An 18,157-nucleotide genomic window follows, 5' to 3' on the forward strand; every position below is an offset into this window, starting at 1 on the left:
AACGAAGAACAAGCAAGAAACTGAGATTGCAATCTGGATATTGCGAATATAAGATGAAAGTTTTATTGATCAAGGTGGGGTTCTGTGACGCCTTTGTCTGGTCGTTGAACACAAACGAAGTACGCAAAGTTGCAGCTATGGCGAACTTTTAACCTAAACAAAACCCAAAGTCTAAATGATGCCCTAAGGGCTGTATATATGGAGGAAGAGGGGGGAATTTCGTGGCCCTTGGTGGAGGGGTCCAAAATCAACCCTATCTCTTGTTTTCCCACACATACGGACTCTAAAAATAGCCTATACTTATGTATTTCAAAATTATATGGGCCTGGCCCAATAATAAGGTGACGCAACACCTAGAATAGCCTCGGGACGAAATTTATGAAGTGGCATCTTGTATATTTCGTCCAAGGCTTCATGCACCCATTTTGGTGGCTTCAAAGTCCTAAAATCATCACTTGTAACTCCGGTCTTGTTCCCCTTGCGCGTGCCATCATCTCCATGCTTGTTCTTGCTCCAATGTTCATCCTTCTCCAAGCTAGGCCCTTCATTTGTAAGCAAAACAAATGTATCCAATTTAGGCAACATCATATTCTCATGAACATTAGAATCATTACCAAGAAACGAAAGTACCTGGTAATTTAGTTGGCGTGCGTGAGCTCTAGTAATTGGTCCAGTATGTATAGCAGTAGGGGCTGTGGGTGTAACAATTGTATTGATGTCCTCATCAAGTTCACCCTCGGGGCTGAGGGTATGTACTAGTAGCTATGTGTTTGATCTCTCTCTCTCGTGTTCTCTCTATGGCACGATATTGATGTATCACGAGCTTTGCTATTATAGTTGGATCTTATGATGTTTCTCCCCCCTCTACTCTCTTGTGATGAATTGAGTTTTCCTCTTGAAGTTATCTTATCAGATTGAGTCTTTAATGATTTGAGAACACTTGATGTATGTCTTGCCGTGTTTATCTGTGGTGACAATGGGATATCACGTGCCACTTGATGTATGTTTTGATGATCAACTTGCGGGTTCCTCCCATGAACCTATGCATAGGGGTTGGCACATGTTTTTCCTCTTGACTCTCCGGTAGAAACTTTGGGGCACTCTTTGAAGTACTTTGTGTTGGTTGAATAGATGAATCTGAGATTGTGTGATGCATATCGTATAATCATGCCCATGGATACTTGAGGTGATAATGGAGTATCTAGGTGACATTAGGGTTTTGGTTGATTTGTGTCTTAAGGTGTTATTCTAGTACGAACTCTTGAATAGATTGATCTGAAAGAATAACTTTGAGGTGTTTTCGTACCCTACCATAATCTCTTTGTTTGTTCTCCGCTATTAGTGGCTTTGGAGTGACTCTTTGTTGCATGTTGAGGGATATGATCTATCTATGTTATTATTGTTGAGAGAACTTGCACTAGTGAAAGTATGAACCCTATGCCTTGTTTCCTATCATTGCAATACCGTTTACGCTCACTTTTATCATTACTTATCTTGCTGTTTTTATATTTTCAGATTACAAAAACCTATATCTACCATCCATATTGCACTTGTATCACCATCTCTTCGCTGAACTAGTGCACCTATACAATTTACCATTGTATTGGGTGTGTTGGGGACACAAGAGACTCTTTGTTATTTGGTTGCAGGGTTGTTTGAGAGAGACCATCTTCATCCTACGCCTTCCACGGATTGATAAACCTTAGGTCATCCACTTGAGGGAAATTTGCTATTGTCCTACAAACCTGTGCACTTGCAAGCCCAACAACGTCTACAAGAAGAAGGTTCTGTAGTAGACATCAAGCTCTTTTCTGGCGCCGTTGCCGGGGATGTGAGTGCTTGAAGGTATATCTTTAGATCTTGCAATCGAATCTTTTTGTTTCTTGTTTTATCACTAGTTTAGTTTATAAAAGAAAACTACAAAAAAATGGAGTTAAGTTTGTCTCATACGCTTCATCTTTTTAATATCTTTCATGAGTTTGATGAAAAGGAAAATTGTGCTCAAGTGCTAGAAGAAGAAATCTATAGAATGTTTGGTACTAAATCTTTGAATGATGAGCATGATTGCAATGTTGTTAGTATGAACTCTTTGAATATCCATAGTACTAATGATGATTGCACTAGTTATGATGAAAATGTCTCTTATAAGCATGTTGAGGAGTAGATTGGGTTTGCAAGTACATACCAAATAGGGAAGATAGATATTGCAAGAGGCATAAGTATTTAGAAACTAAAGGTTTGCAAGAAAGTCTTGATGATTGTGCTGAAAGATTCAATATTTTTCGTGCGCCTTGTGAACTTTGCAATGAACGTGGTCATTTAAAATCTCCAATGCAAATTGTTTCATGATCGAATCGTGTCCAAAAGTTGTGATAACTTGATTACCCTTGGGCATCATACAGAGCTTAGTCTTCTTTTGGGGTATGAAGAGATGAAATGTATAACTGAGGGTATTCCAAAATTTAATCTTGATAGATTTCTTGATTTTGATCTAGAGAAGATTTATATGTATTGTGCGGTGAATTGCATTGAAAATCCTTATATTGCCAATTACATAAAGAAAAGAAAGCAAATAGAAGATCATGAGAATACTAATGAAAGGGAAGAGACTTCCTAATATCCTCCTATTATTTCTTATGATGAATCAGGTAATGAGGAGGAGCTTTCTATTCAACCAATCTCATCTATAAGGAGCTCAAAGAAGAAGGTTGAACCCTCACATAATGTGAAAAGGAAAAGGAAAATAAGGGGAGACAAAGGTAAAAAGGTATCCCTCCCAAATGATGTTGCTCCTACTACTCATTGTGATGATGGTGATTGCTATACTGTTGGTGTTATCCATACTATTAATGATGAGAGTGATTATGCTTATGATATGAAAAGGCCCAAGCTTGGGAAAGCTACGTTTAATGAATATGATATTTTTAGCCTCCCAAGTTTTGATATGCAAAGTTGTTATGATGATAGCATGCCTCTTACCTATTATGATTATATTGATGAAAGTGGGTTTGGAAGAGTGTCAACTTTAGGAAGTAGTTATCCAACTATTTTGGAGGATGTTGAATCTTATTGTGATTAATATGAAAGTGGATTTGTAAGAGTGTCAACTTTATTTAGTGATGATTCCACTATCTTGGAAGAGGTTTCAATCGATTATGATGAGAACGAAGTTGCTACTTATGATGATTATTGTGATGAAACTTATGCTATAAAAAGTAGTGATGATTATATTTATAAAACTTGTCATTATTATGATTACCCTTTTTCTAAACATTACTCTTTTAATGTGGAAACAATTTTTAGAGTTGAAGTCTCTTTTGATACTCCCACTATTCCGAATGAGAAGAATTTTGCTTATGTGGAGAGTAGTAAATTTTCTATGCTTGTAGATCATGAAAAGGATGCTTTAGGTGCTGGTTATATTGTTGAATTCATTCATTATGCTACTGAACATTATTATGAGGGAGGAATATATGCTTGTAGGAATTGCAATAATGTCAAGTTTCCTCCCTATGTGCTTCAAGTTTTGAAGTTATGCTTGTTTAGCCTTCCTATGCTAGTTGATTATTGTTCCCATAAGTTGTTTCCTCACAAAATCCCTATGCATAGGAAGTGGGTTAAGCTTAAGTGTGCTAGCCATATGATTCATCATGCTCCCGTTATGTTTCAATTCTTATTTTTTATGTGAGCATCATTGTCATCATCGTGCCTAGCTAGAAGGGCATTAAAGAAAAGTGCTTGTTGGGAGACAACCCAATATTTATCCTTACTGTTTTTGTGTGTTCACATGATTATGCTACTGTAGTAATCATGCTTTATAGCTTTTGTTTCAATAAAGTGCCAAGTAAGACCTTTAGGATACCTTACAGTGATAGTTGTGTTGATCCTGCTGAGAATCAGAAACTTTTTCACCCAGTAAATTTGTTTTGTTAATTCACAGGAGCGTGATTTTGATCTGATTCTTTTTGATCTGGATTTGTAAACAAATTTCTTAGGACTTCCTAATTTTGTATAATTTTTGGTGTTCCAGAAGTATACGTTTGATACAGATTACTACAGACTATTCTGTTTTTGACAGATTCTATTTTCTATGTGTTGTTTGCTTATTTTGATGAATCTATGAGTAGTATCGAAGGGTATGAACCATAGATAAGTTGGATTACAGTAGATATTACACCAATATGAATATTAGAATGAGTTCATTACAGTACCTAAGTGGTGGTTTTATTTTCTTATACTAACGGAGCTTACAAGTTTTCTGTTGAGTTTTGTGTTGTGAAGTTTTCAAGTTTTGGGTAAAGATTCGATGGACTATGGAATAAGGAGTGGCAAGAGCCTAAACTTGGAGATTCCCAAGGCATCCCAAGGTAATATTCGAGGACAACCAAGAGCCTAAGCTTGGGGATGCCCCGGATGGCATCCCCTCTTTGGTCTTCATTCATCGGTAACTTTACTTGGAGCTATATTTTTATTCACCACATTATTTGTGTTTTGCTTGGAGCGTTATTTTCTCTTGTTAGTGTTTGCTTGCTGTTATTGAGAATAATGTTTTGCATCTTTAGTTTTATTGAAAATGTCAAGGATGGCCTTTACCATGCTTATTTTGCTAGTATACATGTTGCTGTTTGAAAACAGAAAGTTTACCGCTGTTGCAAAAATTCCCTAGAAAAGTCAGAGAATGGTATAATGTTGAAACTTTTTGCATATTGAGCTCTGATAAATCTTTTACAGCATAGTATTTTTCTCACAATTGTTGGAGTTAGTGAAGTATTGATACTCTTGCATTCTTTACAGACTATACTGTTTTGGCAGATTGGTGTTATGTTTGCATATGCTTGCTTGTTTAATGATTCTATTTGAGGATAGGATTATTAAATATGCAGAGGCATTTAGTATGCAATGTTGAATAATAATTTTAGTGATTTGTTACAGTATAAAATGATAAAGTTTTGCATTGGTTTATACTAACCTATCTCACGAGTTCTTGTTGAGTTTGGTGTGGATGAAGCTTTTGATGAAAAGAGAAACCATGATATGAGAGGAATTAAGGAGACACAAAAGTTCAAACTTGGGGATGCCCAAGGCACCCCAAGATAATATTCCAAGAACTCTCACGCATCTAGGCTTGGGGATGCCCCTTTAGACATCCCACCTTTCTTCTTCAACAATTATCGATTAGTATCGATTGAGCCTAAATTTATGCTTCTTCACATGAGTTGTGCTATCCTTGCAATGTCATTTTATTTTTGCTTTGCTTGCTGTATGAATAAAATACCAACATCCGAAATTCTCAAATGAGAGAGGGTCTTCACATAGTTACATAATTATTTAGCTACTCATTGATCTTCACTTATAACTTTTTGGAGTAGTTTTTCATTTACTCGTGTGCTTCACTTATATCCTATGAGTAAATTGTTGAATGAGTTGATTGTCATAAATCTGAAATTATATACGTCTCATTTGCTTATCCCATGGGGAGTAATGACTTCACATCTAAGAAGTAGCGGTTGTAAATTTATTGAAGGTTAGCAAGCATTGTATTGGTCATTTGAACAATTCATGAAGGAACATTGAAGGAAGAGAGATTTCACATATAAATATACTATCTTAGACATCTTTTATAATTGTGAGCACTTATTAAGTATGACATGCTAAAGAGTTGATCTTGGACAAGGAAGACAATGTAATGGGTTATGTTTCCTCACATCTCAGTTAAAGTATATTGTCATGGATCATTCAAACATGTTGAGCTTGCCTTTCCCCCTCATGCTATCAAAATTCCTTGCACCAAGTAGAGATACTATTTGTGCTTCCAAATATCCTTAAACCCAGTTTTGCCATGAGAGTGCACCATACCTACCTATGGATTGAGTAAGATCCATCAAGTAAGCTGTCATGTTGTAGGCAATAAAAATTGCTATCTAAATATGTATGACTTATTAGTGCAGAGAAAATAAGCTTTATACGATCTTGTTGTGGAAGCAATAAAAGCGACGGCCTGCATAATAAAGGTCCACATACAAGGTGCAATATAAAGTGACGTTCTTTTGCATTAAGATTTTATGCATCCAACCCTAAAAGCACATGACAACCTCTGCTTCCCTCTACGAAGGGCCTATCTTTTACTTTATGTTTTTACTTTATGCTTGAGTCAAGGTGATCCTCACCTTTCCCTTTTTCATTTTATCCTTTGGCAAGCTCCTCGTGTTTGAAAGATCATGATATATATATATCCAATTGGATGTAAGTTAGCATGAACTATTATTGTTGACATCACCCAAAGGTCAATACATTGGGAGGCAACACTATAAGCCCCTATCTTTCTCAGTGTCCGATTAAAACTCCATAACCATTAGTATTGCGTGAGTGTTAGCAATTGTGGAAGACTATATGATAGTTGAGTATGTGAAGTTTGCTAAATCAAGCTCTGACATAGACCCTTCCTGAAAATAAGATGAATTGCAATTGTTTGATGACTGAGAACATAGTTTGCTAGTTTTCAAGAAAGTTTATGGTCTATGCTTTAACATGTGAATTGCTTGTTACTTGTTCGTGAGAAGTTTTATGAGATGAACTACTGTTATGACATATAATCATGCTAGAAAAGGTGATTGAAATTATCATTGATCAAACTTGTGCACCTTCTAGCATTCACACTTCATAAATTCTTTCTTTATCATTTACCTACTCGACGACGAGCAGGAATTAAGCTTGGGGATGTTGATACGTCTCCAACGTATCTATAATTTATGAAGCATTCATGCTATTTTATTATCTGTTTTGAATGATTACGAGCTTTATCATACACTTTTATATTACTTTTGGGACTAACCTACTAACAGGAGGCCCAACCCATATTGCTGTTTTATTGCCTGTTTCAGTATTTCGAAGAAAAGGAATATCAAACGGAGTCCAAACGGAATGAAACCTTCGGTAGCATGATTTTCGGAAAGGATATGATCCGGGAGACTTGGAGTTCAAGCCAGGGAAGGCTCGAGGAAGCCAGGAGATAGGAGGGCGCGCCCACCCCCCTGGGTGCGCCCCTGTCTCCTGGGCCCCTCGAGGCTGAGGGTATGTACCAGTAGCTATGTGTTTGATCTCTCTCTCTCTCTCTCGTGTTCTCTCTATGGCACATTCTTGATGTATCGCGAGCTTTGCCATTATAGTTAAATCTTATGATGTTTCTCCCTCTCTACTCTCTTGTGACGAATTGAGTTTTCCTCTTGAAGTTATCTTACCAGATTGAGTCTTTAATGATTCGAGAACACTTGATGTATGTCTTGCCGTGTTTATCTATGGTGACAATGGGATATCACGTGCCACTTGATGTATGTTTTGGTGATCAACTTGCGGGTTCCATCCATGAACCTATGCATAGGGGTTGGCACCCGTTTTCGTCTTGACTCTCCGGTAGAAACTTTGGGGCACTCTTTGAAGTACTCTGTGTTGGTTGAATAGATGAATCTGAGAGTGCGTGATGCATATCATATAATCATGCCCACGGATACTTGAGGTGATAATGGAGTATCTAGGTGACATTAGGGTTTGGTTGATTTGTGTCTTAAGGTGTTATTCTAGTACGAACTTTGAATAGATTGATCCGAAAGAATAACTTTGAGGTGGTTTCGTACCCTACCATAATCTCTTCGTTTGTTCTCCGCTATTAGTGGATTTGTAGTGACTCTTTGTTGCATGTTGAAGGATTGTTATATGATCTATCTATGTTATTATTGTTGAGAGAACTTGCACTAGTGAAAGTATGAACCCTATGCCTTGTTTCCTATCATTGCAATACCGTTTACGCTCACTTTTATCATTAGTTACCTTGCTGTTTTTATATTTTCAGATTACAAAAACCTATATCTACCATCCATATTGCCCTTGTATCACCATCTCTTCGCTGAACTAGTGCACCTATACAATTTACCATTGTATTGGGTGTGTTGGGGACACAAGAGACTCTTTGTTATTTGGTTGCAGGGTTGTTTGAGAGAGACCATCTTCATCCTATGCCTCCCACGGATTCATAAACCTTAGGTCATCCACTTGAGGGAAATTTGCTACTGTCCTACAAACATGTGCACTTGCAGGCCCAACAACATCTACAAGAAGAAGGTTGTGTAGTAGACATCACGCGCCGCTCAGTCGGCCGGTGAGCAGACCTAGCAACCTCCATTACAAAGGAAGTTGCGTTACGCGGCCCAACCTGGCATGCGCCGCTCAGTCGCTGACGTCAAGAAGGCTTCGGCTGATACCACGACGTCGAGTGCCCATAATTGTTCCCGCGTAGTTGGTTAGTGCGTATAGGCCAGTGACCAGACTCAGATCAAATACCAAGATCTTGTTAAGCTTGTTATTATGAAGTAACCGCGAACGCCGACCAAGGCCAGGCCCACCTCTCACCTAGGTGGTCTCAACCTGCCCTATCGCTCCACCTCAAAAGTAACAGTCGGGGGCCACCGGGAACCCAGGCCCACCTCTACCGGGATGGAGCCACCTGTCCTTTCAGCCACCATATCTGAATCACTTGCGGGTACTCAACGAGCCGACCCGACTTTAGTCACCATCTATATAGTATGTATATAGGTATAATATATACCCATGATCACCTCCCGAGTGATCATGGCCCGATAGTATAGCAAGGCAGACTGACATGAATGTAGGGCCAATGATGATAAACTAGCATCCTATACTAAGCATTTAGGATTGCGGGTAAGGTATCAACAACTATAGCAACAATGATAGGCTATGCAACAGAATAGGATTAACCGAAACAGTAACATGCTACACTATTCTAATGCAAGCAATAAAGGGTAGAATAGCGATATCTGGTGATCAAGGGGGGGGGCTTGCCTGGTTGCTCTGGCAAGAAGGAGGAGTCGTCAACACCGTAGTCGAACTGGGGGTCGCCGGCAGTCTCGGGGTCTACCGAAAAGAAGTAACAGAGAGGGAACACAATAAATAACAGAGCAATCAGAGCATCACAAAGCGCAACAAGGCAATACGCGGTGTTCAGTGTGCCCTAACGCGGTAGTAGGTGATACCAGCGAAGGGGGGAAACATCCAGGAAAGTATACCCGATGTTTTAGGTTTTTGGACAGATGAACCGGAGGTGAAATGTTACAGGTTCGCTATGCTAGGGACATGTGGCTGACGAACGGGTTGCGTGTTCGGATGCGTCTCGTTGTTCTGAGCAACTTTCATGTACAAAGTTTTTCCATCCGAGTTATGAATTATTTTATATTAATTTTTAAAATTTTATTTCATTTTTAGAATTAATAGAATTAATTTAATTAGAAAATGCAATTATGACGCCAGCATGATGTCAGGGTGATGTCAGAAGTCAACCAGTCAGTTGACTTAGTCAAACTGACATGTGGGTCCCATTTGTCATAGACTCATATTACCTAAACAGGGTTAATTTGTTTAACTAAGTGATTAGGTTAATTAATATTAGTTAAGCTAGATTAATTAAGTTAATTAATCTATTAATTAATTAATTAATTAATTTTATTCTCATTTAAAATATATCTTTAATCTCTTCTTTTTTTATAGGGGTGTGGGCCCCCGGCAGTGGCCCATAGGGGCCAAACGAGGCGGGTGTTTAACGGGCGCTGGGGTGCGGGCGTTGGCCCGATGGACATGCGGGCAACGGAGCTGGGCGTCGGACCTGGCCGGCGGCCAACTGGGGCCGCAGTGCGAGGGTGCGGTCGGTGGAGACAGCGGGCGTCGAAGGACGGCACACGCGGCGCACGGCACGGGCTTGCGCACGGGGGCGCTGTCAGGGGCGCGTGCGGGGATTGCGGGCGGCACAAGGAGGCGTGGCCGCGGGGTGCGGTGACCAAGAGGAGGAGCGGGCGAGGCGGGGCCGACCGATACGTTGCCGGAGTGGGGGGGGGGGACGCGGTGGCCAGGCGCGACGGGCACGGGACAGACGGAAAGATGGGGGAGGGCGAGGCCCTCACCGATGATGTAGAGACCAGGGGGAGGCAAAGCTCGGGGGCGACCTGCGGGGAGGAGGACGAGGATGCGAGGCGGCGGCGGTTGACGGCTCCGGGCGACGGCGGACAGCGAAGGGCGGCCACAGGGCGTCAGGGGCGACGGGGACAATGGGGATGACGTGGCGGCGGCGGGGGGGGGGGGACGCGTCGGGGGCGGGAGTCGGGCTCGATCTCGGGACTGGGAGCAGGAGAAGGAGTTGTGAGAGTGGGGGATCAAGGGGAGTGGGGGTGGGTAGCGGTTTAGGGTTTCGGGGGATAGAGGTCATATAGGCCAGGGGAGGTGCGGGGTGGGCCGACGTGGTTGGGCCAGGCCCAGCGGGTGGGGGAAGCCTTTTCCTTTTGTTTGCTTTTTTTACCTTTTGTATTTTATTTTATTTCTTTTCTGTTGTGTTTTAATTTTGTATTTTAAATACCTTAGTTTTATAAATTACATTAGTTGCACCTAAATTTGTATTACCAAATATGCCACCACCACAATTAACTTGGCACCTAAAATAAAATAGTTTGTAACTGTTTAATTATTTAAAAGCTTTTAAATAATTGGGTTCGTTACCGCTTTGTTCATTTTAGAGTTTTAAACACTTTATAAATGTGGGGTTTCTCCACCAACATTTAGTATGGATTATTTGCCACAAACCGAACATTTTAGTTCCAACATTTGAAAACTTTTATTGTTTGAGTTGATTTTGAATTTGAATTCGAACGAGATTTGAATCAACGGTGATTAGCAACAGTAATCGTGGTGACATGGCATCATTAGGAGAGGGTTACCGTAGCTTAACTATTCGGGCGTCACAATTCTCCTCCACTACAAGAAATCTCGTCCCGAGATTTTAAGAGGTCGAGTAAGGGGGAGAGTTCTGTTTGCGAAACCTAACGAGTCTTCTTGTTCTTGTTGCTCTCATCGAAGAGGTTGATTCTTGTTGAGGTATTCATTTCTCTACTTCAGGTCATCATGATGAAGTTGTGATCCTTTCTTCAGGAGCTTCATTGTATTTACAAAAATATCAGGGGTAACTTCGAAAGAAGGGAACTCTACATGGTTGCCTATCTGATAGATAACTCAAGGAAGGTGGCAGAAAGTATCTCTCAAATTGGAACTTAAGAAAATATCAAGAGCATGGTAAGAAGGTACCATGAAAAGTTTCAAGCGGGCAGCCAATCGTTCAATGTCTGAATCATAGTGTGATAAGGGGTTCAGAGCAACGGGAATAAGGATTGTGTTTGACTCTAGACTAGGTGATAATAAGGTGGCATCATGAATCTCATTCAAAGCCACTCAGTTGGATATCTTCAAAAACAAGGGTGTATAGGAGAGTCAGGTTCCGATCCTATGGAACTGTGGGTTATGGGCCCACCATGTGGGTTAAAAGAAGGAAGGGCGTTGACATCTTGCACAGTCATGATAGCAAGGCATGTCAGAGAATAACCGGTCAGTTATGTTGGCAGCATCATTGGTACCAAGGGCGAGGGACGAAGAGAACCATTTTCCTGCTCGTTGAAATGAGGCGGACCAATAGGCAAGGTTCTCGTCCATTGGTGGTTACGAGTATGTCATCAACAAAAGCAATAGGGTCACACTAGACATGATGGTACACCGAGTTGTTTACATAAGCAGGGAAATATTATTGCTTATATCATATAGGTCAAAAGAAATGTTAACCAAAACAATGGACAGGAAAATGTCATTATTACATTAGTCAGACGAATGGAAAGGAAAAGGTGTTTATACTCAAGTTTTACAGTATATCTTTCCCAAGGAAAGGCAGAGCAAGATATTAATGATAGAGCTCCAAGTATGTAACCATTTAGACAAAGGGGAAAGGATTTAATGAGGTTTACCCATACAACGGTGTTTGGATAATTGATACAGAAGATTTAGCATTGTGCTTCAAATGTTCTTATTGAAGATCGAAGTACCATAGACATGCTTCGAGATAGCATTAACATGGTCATCAAGTAAAGGTCAAACTTTGGATACACAAAGGATCCATCAGGAACAACTTATAGAATAAGTCTTATAGTTTCCCCACAGAAGAATGGCTAACCTTGCTAAAAATTGGTATTATAACAATAGGTTCTCCGGCCAAGTGTACTAAGCTGACATCACCTTACCGGGTCATATAACAACCAATGTTAAAACTCTTGGAAATATGTTCAACCATCATATTTGCCCCAAGACTCGGAACTGATTGGTGTCGGGATACCTCAGACTCAGGATGCCTGAGAAGAAAAGGTGCAACACAAATTAACGAGATGATATTGTAAGATTCTCGGGAAATGAGCTATGGAAGCGAGTTCCGAAACCAGAGTTCATCAGTAAACCAAGGAGAGGATGAGGAGGTGGCTGATGGACTCAGCGACAATTCATCGAGATTTCCATAATATGGATTTCCACAATTATGTCAACAAGGAGATAACATTTGTCTTCTGGCTTCAGGTGTATAAGGTTTGTTTCTGTCCTTTCTGATCTCTGCTTCAGGTAGTTCCTCCACTGTCAAGAAGTGTTTGTTGACATGACCTTGTTGTTGTGGAGGGGTGTGAAATTCTTGCTTGTTGGCAGTATGATTAGGGTGTCTGTATGGACCTTTTGGCATGCCATCCATGTTCAGTTCTCTGCCCGTTGCTTTGTCCACCAGGACAACAAATCCCATAGTTGTAGGGTTCTGCTTGTCAGGGGGAAGGTGATTGTTAGGCAACTGCTTTGGCCTTCCTGGAGGGACAGTAGTGCTTCCCTGCCCTGACAGTGGATCATGTCTTTCTTCCTCCTCATCTTCTTCTTCTACTGACTGCTCTGCAGTTAACTTCAGCAAGGTAGTTTGAATTTTCTTGAAATTCTTCTGTATGCTGGCAAAGTTCTTATTCACTGAATCCGTGAAGTGATAGAATTCCTTTCTATCTTCCTCTCCTTCTTGCCGGAGTGTTTTGATGTCCAGTTGTAGAGATTCGAGTTCCAAACCTTCAGTATCTTGCGTCTCACTGGACATGTCGTCGGGGTCTTTGTTGGTCATCGCTTACAGATCTCGTCCAAGGACGAATTTTGCGAGGAACGGAAGGGATTTTACACCGGTCTCCCGACAACCAACCGTACTAGCTCAATTGTGCCCAATAGATCAGGAAAACCCAGTCGTCGGAAAGGAAAACAACGCTGAAGGGAGGGTTGGGTGGGATTTTGCACTGAAGAATCTTCTTCAGAAACCACTACTCCACCTTCTGTCGCTGATCAATTCACCACCCCCAATCGCCGCCGAACACCGCCGTCGCACCCGATCGGGGACCAGATTGGATCTGGGACTCAATTCCCGCCTCCAAGGACTACAACCTATGCTCTGTATACCACTTGACAGGCCCTAGCAGTGGTTGTCACTGAATTCTCACAAGAACAGAGTAAATCAAGCAATTTGTGGCGAATTTTGGGGCTCGATTCATTCAAATCTGAAGCAAGGTAGCTAGGGTTTTGCCAGCCGGAACACGGCGGCTACAAGGGCCAAGCCCAGAATAATCCAGAATGCCCTCTCCACAAACCGGAGGAGGGTTTATAAAGGGATATTCAGAGAAAGTAGAAAGCGACATGTTCGACAGGTAAAAGACATCGCGGTAACTTTTAAAAAGTAACGCGCGACGACTCCAGCCGTCCAGATGACGATCGACGGTTGTGGGCACTCTCAGCAGCGAACCTGTAAGTTCTTCTCGTAGCCACCAGATCGTAGATCGACGGTCGAAGCACTTCCAGGCAAAGACTCGGACTACCGTGTCTCATCCAATGAACTGCTACAGTTGGCAGGCCTGACAGACAGCTATAGAATATTAAAGATGTTCATACACGAACACTATTTGGTGTCAACAGAAAACCAAGAATACTCACACAACATATCAACACAGGCGTGCTACCACAGCCAAGACATTAGAAGATGAAACGGGACTTGTAGGACTCTAAGCAAGTTGAGAATGGCTAGACGTACAGCTTCGAAGACCAAACCAGCGGGAACAAAAAGAGGAAACGACTTCATCGGTGGGCTACCAGGATTGAGCAGTGCGTCGCTCCAGTGTAAATCGGGAGGCTTGCTCCCTCGCCACTGAGGTGTCCTCTCTTCGACAGTTCTCAGGATTTATTAGCACCTCACCCCGTCGTCCACCTGCAGGCTCTCCTATCTATCAGCCCATAAGTTTCACAGTCTACCACTTCAGTATATGAGAAAATCAAAAGGAACCAATTCGGTGGAACGACCTGGTTCCGGCTAAGATTAAAAATTACCTTCCATCAATTAACTGGGGTGAGGCATGGATATGTAGATCAAAGAATCCAAAATATGTTTGAGAGTTAGTTAGACGTACACGTACCTGTATGTATATAACATGTAGACAGCTACAGAATATTAAAAATGTTCATACACGAACACTATTTGGTGTCAACAGAGAACCAAGAATACTCACACAACAGATCAAACACAGGCGTGCTTCCATAGCCAAGACATTAGAAGATGAAACAGGACTTGTAGGACTCTAAGCAAGTTGAGAATGGCTAGATGTACAGCTTCGAAGACCAAACCAGTGGGAACAAAAAGAGGAAACGACTTAATTCGGTGAAACGCTAGCTGAGATTAGCGATTAATAAATTAAACCTCACCACATCCGTTTGCTCACATCTTCCTCAACCCCCTCACAGCCGCCATCACATTTGGCCATGCTGTCCTGCCTTCTGCCCCCCATAGTCGCCACACGTCATATCTTCTCATCTCTTCCTCTCGAATCGATCAACCAACAGGTGGAAGGAGTCGAGCAGCCATCCGGCTATCGGGGCAACTACATGTGCTAGCGGCGGCGGGAATGGGAGCGTAGGAGATCGGCAGATTTGTTAGACGGATCAAGAAGACAGGCCGTGGGGAGGCATACGACGGGTTGGGAATTAAAAGGTGGAAGTGGAAGTGAAAGGGAAGGGGAAGGGGAAGGGGAAATTTTTGTGAGATCGGTTGACTTGCGAGAGCGCAGAATCAGGGAGAGATAGAGGACACTCCTAAGGCCAGATTGGGCACGCTCTCTCTTGGGCCCTGCCGGCAGTAACTGAAGCTAACGTGGCTGTTTTCTCCTGTGGTGGGTCCTTTATGTAAGTCTCTAACTAAACGCTGATGTAGCAGTGCTGCTGATGTGGGCATGCTGCATGTCAAGAGAAATATGATAGTGGGTATGATCTATTTAGGTATTATAGATGAGGGAACTTAATGATGCGACCAACTATATTCACACATATCAAAGTGATGTACCATCGCAAACCCGCATGGTCACCGCCAGATTAGCCCATCGCCGCCTCCTCTACGTCACATGCCTGCATGGGTGCCGTCAGTCCACCACCACTCCACATGCCCCGCCCATCTCTCCATGTTTCTCCCGTTCTCTCAGGGCAGTACACCCGAGCCATCATCGCCCCCTCCGCACCACACGGTTGCTGTGACGCCCGGAGAGTTAAGCTACGGTAACCCTTTGCTGATGATGCCATGTCACCACAATTACTGTTGCTAATCACCGTTGATTCAAATCTCATTCGAATTCAAAATCAAAATCAACTCAAACAATAAAACTTTTCAAATATTGGAACTAAAATGTTCGGTTTGTGGCAAATAAACCATACTAAATGTTGGTGGTGAAACCCCACATTTATAAAGTGTTTAAAACTCTAAAATGAACAAAGCAGTAACGAACCCAATTATTTAAAAGCTTTTAAAAAATTAAACAGTTACTAGCAAAAGAGCCCGTGCGTTGCAACGGGACAGAAAAACACACACGCTCTTAACCCAATAACCACGACTTGAGACATTGATACGTAGACGTTCTTTACTTTAAAATTGCATCACATTTGTGTTCCCGACGGTGGTCTCAATGCTCACACAACGAAAACGCATTTGAATGTCGTCAATTCTAAGGCGTCTCTCTCTCTCTCACACACACACACAGACACACGTGCGCGCGCGCGCTCGCACGCACACAATCATTGAGAATAAGATGAGAAAAATGTTGTTTTCCCCGTGAGGTTTTTCAGAGTTGTGCATGCGTGGTTATCAATGTTTTTTTCCCTCTCAATTTGCAATTTGGATCGCCGCCAGTGCGGAAAAAAATCCAGACCGTGCACTATAGATTATGTTTGCATCCAAATTAATAGTTTAGAAATATTTAATAGCTAAAAGTAACAACATATTTGGATTCTACACATTTTTCTAATCAAATTTCATATATAATATGTTAAAATCAGAGTTACGATTTAAAAGATATGGATAATTTTGTTTTAGATAAACTGCGGATTGATTAACCGAAAGGTCAGGGGGTTTTCTGTTAAAACACAAAAAAACGGTTCGTATGACTTAAATATGTACGGCGGGTTGATTATCTAAAATCTCAGGGGGGTTTTTGACAAAACTAAAAAATGGTTCGGTATGACTTAAAGATGGACTGCGGGTTGATTTCAATAAACTGCAGGGACTGTTTTGCAAATAAGGGTGACGGACGACAGAAACCCACCGTGCTTTATTATTATTATAGGTAAAGATACAAACATTTTATTTTACTTGCCAAGTTAATTGTGGTGGTGGCATATTTGGTAATACTAATTTAGGAGCGACTAATGTACTTTATAAACTGAGGTATTTAAAATATAAAATTAAAACACAACAGAAAAGAAATAAAACAAAATACAAAAGGTAAAAAAAAGCAAAAGAAAGGAAAAGGCTTCCTCCACCCGCTGGGCCTGGCCCAACCACGCCGGCCCACCCGCACCTCCCCTGGCCTATATGGCCTCTATCCACCGAAACCCTAAACGGCTACCCACCCCCACTTTCCTCGATCCCCCACTCTTCCCACTCCTTCTCCTGCTCCCAGCCCCGATCTGGATCGAGCCCGACTCCCGTCCCCGACGCGTCCTCGGTGCCCCCCCCCGCTGCCATCGCCACGTCATCCCCATCGCCCCCGTCGCCCCTGACGCCCTGCGCCCGCCCTTCGCCGTTCGTCGTCGCCCCGAGCCGTCAACCGTCGCCACCTCGCATCCTCGTCCTCCTCCCCGCGGGTCGCCCGTGAGCCTCGCCGCCCCCTGGTCTCTACATCGCCGGTGAGGGCCTCGCCCTCCCCCGTCTTTCCCTCTATGCCGTGCCCACCACGCCCATCCACTGCGTCCCCCCACTCCGGCGACGTACCGCTCGGCCCCGCCTCGCCCGCTCCTCCTCCTGGTCACCGCACCCCACGGCCACGCCTCCTCGTGCCGCCCGTAATCCCCGCACGCTCCCCCGACAGCGCCCCCGTGCGCACGCCCGTGTCGTGCGCCGCACATGCCGTCCTTCGACGCCCGCTGTCTCCATCGACCGCACCCTCACACTACGACCCCGGCTGGCCGCCGGCCAGGTCTGGCGCCCGGCTCCGTTGCCCGCATGTCCGTCGGGCCAACGCCCGCACCCCAGCACCCGTTAAACACCCGCCCCGTTTGGATCCTATGTGCCACTCCCAGGGGGCCCCACGCCCGTATAAAAAAAGAGATTAGATATATTTTAAACGAGAATAAAATTAATTAATTAATAGATTAATTAACTTAATTAATCTAGTTTAACTAAAATTAATTAACCTAATCACTTAGTTAAACAAATTAACCCTGTTTACTTAATATGAGTCTATGACAAATGGGACCCACACGTCAGTTTGACTAAGTCAACTAATTGGTTGACTGCTGACATCACCCTGACATCATGCTGACGTCATAATTGCATTTTCTAATTAAATTAATTCTATTAATTCTAAAAATGAAATAAAACTTTAAAAAATAATATAAAATAATTCGTAACTCGGATGGAAAAACTTTGTACATGAAAGTTGCTCAGAACGACGAGACGCATCCCAATACGCAGCCCATTCGTCAGCCACGCGTCCCTAGCATAGCGAACCTATAACATTTCACCTCCGGTTCATCTGTCCGAAAGCCTAAAACACCAGGTATACTTTCCTGGATGTTTATCCCCTTCGTCGGTATCGCCTTCTACCGCGCTAGGGAACACCGAACACCGCGTATTGCCTTGTTATGCGTTGTGATGCTTTGATTGCTCTGTTATTTATTGTGTTCCCTCTCCGTTACTTCTTTCCAGTAGACCCCGAGACTGCCGGCGACCCCAGTTTGACTACAGTGT

The 18,157-nt window shown here is 42.6% G+C and overlaps 1 long non-coding RNA gene across 1 annotated transcript; it reads right to left on the minus strand.

Annotated features, from left to right (window-relative positions):
* Positions 1 to 13,412: 13,412 nt before the first annotated feature.
* On the minus strand, positions 13,413 to 15,053 carry LOC123044871 (uncharacterized). The gene is made up of 2 exons (XR_006420642.1): positions 13,867 to 15,053; positions 13,413 to 13,787 (listed from the first exon to the last, which is right to left on the minus strand). It is a non-coding gene; the product is annotated as an uncharacterized lncRNA (long non-coding RNA).
* Positions 15,054 to 18,157: the final 3,104 nt, after the last annotated feature.

Source organism: Triticum aestivum, chromosome 2B, assembly GCF_018294505.1.
Source record: "Triticum aestivum cultivar Chinese Spring chromosome 2B, IWGSC CS RefSeq v2.1, whole genome shotgun sequence".
Lineage (NCBI taxonomy): Eukaryota > Viridiplantae > Streptophyta > Magnoliopsida > Poales > Poaceae > Triticum > Triticum aestivum.